Source organism: Mus caroli, unplaced genomic scaffold (assembly GCF_978045245.1).
Source record: "Mus caroli unplaced genomic scaffold, Mus_caroli_1 scaffold_15, whole genome shotgun sequence".
Classification (NCBI taxonomy): Eukaryota; Metazoa; Chordata; class Mammalia; order Rodentia; family Muridae; genus Mus; species Mus caroli.
Window position 1 is genome coordinate 86,604,047 of NW_028227270.1, and position 3,144 is coordinate 86,607,190.

Below are 3,144 nucleotides of genomic sequence, written 5' to 3' on the forward strand. Positions count from 1 at the left end.
GCCCTGCTGTGATGTTTGATTTAATTCCCGCCAAAAGCATTTCTCTATTGAACATCTCTCAGCAATGAAAACAGAATTGTTAGCTGGGCTTACAGACAGGCAGTACAATTCTGAAGACATAAGAATAACTCACTGGAAGCACATGGGCTTGTAATGAGATTAGAGGCTCAAGCTGCAACCATCACACAGAATAAAATGCATATTAAAATGACTTCCTATACCCTTCAGGAAGCTGGGAATGGGCTCCCGGGACCTCCAGGTAGCTGTTATGCAAATGCAGTGGGCACACGTTCATAGCAAGCAATCTTTAGAGTTCTCTTTCCCTGGGAGAAAATGCTTGAGAATTGCCCCCTTGAGAGGACCCTGTACTTCCCCTGCAGTCCTGGGTGGCTCTGCAGAATACGGAAGGGCTGAGCCCACCAAGCTGCTAAGCAAGGAGGCTCTGAATACAGCCTCGCTGCAGCAATCAAAAGCAAAGGATGGAGAAGAATGAACCAGCTATTTGCTTCTTTATCCCCTATGGTTAGGCATGGTTTCTCTCACCACATTGTTCGAGTTGATTGTGTTTTTATATCTCCACCTTCCTTGCAGACACAATGCTCTGAACTGCTTGGAATGGTTAGCATATTTTGCGATTAGCATATTTACGATTTGCATATTTCAGCAGAAGCTCGGACAGCAGAAGTATGCGACTCAATGATAATACTCTTTATCAGAGGGATGGAATTGGAACTTTGGGACACTCTTAGCTATCTGTAGCTTCTTCTCGTGATGGCTTTTTTCCTTTATAGGGTACAGAATGACTAAAATGACTAAAATCTGTAAGTGAATTTTATAAGAAGGAAGGACAGGAGAGATCTCCCTTGACAAATCCAATATGCCATTTAAAATGCATTTAAAAAAGCTTCGTGTGAAATGAGCCTTGAATCGCACATTCAGTCTGAATGTGACTTTCATAGTGCATGGGGAAATAGGGGCAGAAATAAACTGTCTGCCTTGGAGTAATGTTTAGTGATACCGCGTGTGATCCACGTGTGTAGGGCCTGGCTTGGTTCAATCCCCAATACCATTATAACAATACAATGAAAAATAAAATAAAATAAAATAAATCAAATATTTTAGGAATGATTAGCATGCCATACAGGGGGATCCTAGCCTTACTTTCCAGGACGCATCCTCTAGAAAGCCCAGGCAGTGTGGCTGGGCTCTGAAGAACTCACTTTAATTACAGTTGGGGCAGTGGGGACTGCTGTTCCTGTTACCCTCCAGACTTCCTTGACTTTGAAAATGCAGCCATAGTGGAGCTAAAATCTAATATATGAACTTATTGGAGATGCCAGACATGCCAGTAGTGGGAACAGAGAAATCCATGCTTCTCCAGGCTTTCTCTTGCTATCACAGATACTGGCAACACTCACCTTATAAGGAATGGATGATTGGAACTTCTGAATCATGACTGTTGGCTTGAGCCTGTGGTGAGGCAGCACATCAAGGTAGAAACATGATGGCGCAAAACAGATCATCTCAGGGTTAAGATTGAGGGTAGGCTCCTTGGAAGGTACATCACAAATGACTTGAATACTTTCTGCTATGCCCCACCTTTTAAAGGTCCACCACCTCTGTGCTGGTTAGTTTTTTTGTCAACTTGACACAAGCTGAGTTATCTGGAAGAGGCATCCTGAATGAAGAAGATGCTTCCATCACACTGGCTTGATGTGGGAGAGCCCAGCCCGCTGTGGGTGGTGCCAACCCTGGGTTGCTGGTCCTGGAGCTGAGAAAGCCATGAGAGCAAGCAGTAAGCAGAACTCCTTTATGGCTTCTGCATCAGTTCCTGCCTCCCGGTTCCTGCCATTAAGTTCCTACCCTGACTTTCCATAAGGGTGGACGACATCTGTAACCTAAAACAAACCCTCTCCTAACCTGGTTGCTTTTGACTATGGTGTTTAATCACAAAAATAGAAAGTAAACTAGGCAGGACAACTTCTTAACAGTGCCACATTGGGAAACAAGCCTTTGTCATCAGGGCCTTTGGGGAATGGTCTGGATCCAAAATACAGCAACTGAAAAATCCAAATTCTAAAACAAAAAGCAATCACCTCGTCCTCGGAGCACTTGACTGCTTATCCTTCATTACGATGCAGCCTTCATCAATGCATCATTAAGATGAGGCCTTCATCACTGCATCATTAAGATGCAGCCATTTCCCCCTGGACCACCATCCATCTTCTACTTCAGGGACTCACCCAAACAGCAGCAGTAACAGGGAAGCAAAATCAACCAGGTGTGCTCATTGCCTGTACAATATCCCTAGCTATCAGTTAACCCACAACTGGAGATTTCTTCACTAACACGGGCGCTGTATCTTACGCTTTGCCACCAGACAATGAAGACATGCTGAGAGAATCAACCAATAGTGGTGAAGGGTGAGAAAAGCACGTGGACCAAGAGAAACTTTAGAAAGCAGAAAAATAGTTCTGGATGAACAAAGGTTTGAGAGAGATTAAATGGAAGAACTTCTTAGACATGTAAAAAAATTGCCTAACTTTGGAAAATAGGTCATGTGAATTTATAATCATCAAACTGGAAAATCAAAAAACAAAACAAAAAATCCACCCCCCCAAAAAAAAACCCCAAAACCTGGCAACTTCTCTCAAAATTATAGCAGGATTTAGGAGTTTCACTTCCCCAGGAAACGTGGTGTTCACATCATGTTACACAGAAACATTTTTAAAAAGTGCTGGTTTCCGGCTGTCTTGTTCCATAGAAGAACCAGTACTGTCTCTCAGGAGGAACCACGAACGTTCACCACACCTGCACCTCCATCCTCCCACACAAACCAAGAGAACCATGTCCTTCCTTGGACGTGCATGATCCTGGAAGTGTGTTTGCTTTGAAACCTCAGACTGTTTCACATAGCTCAGGATCAATAGTGTGACTAGGGAGAGTGCACCCGTTAAAAGGGGGAAGGATGGCTTTGAGAAGATATAATGTGGATATGGTTATTGCCAGCATATTAAAAAGCATTTACCCTATATTTATAAGAAACATCTAAGCAACATCAAGAACGGCCAAGAGAATATCAATAGCCCTGTTTGCCTTCATGTGTGTAAGTCCAGTGTGAAGGAGGATATTTCCAGAACTGGT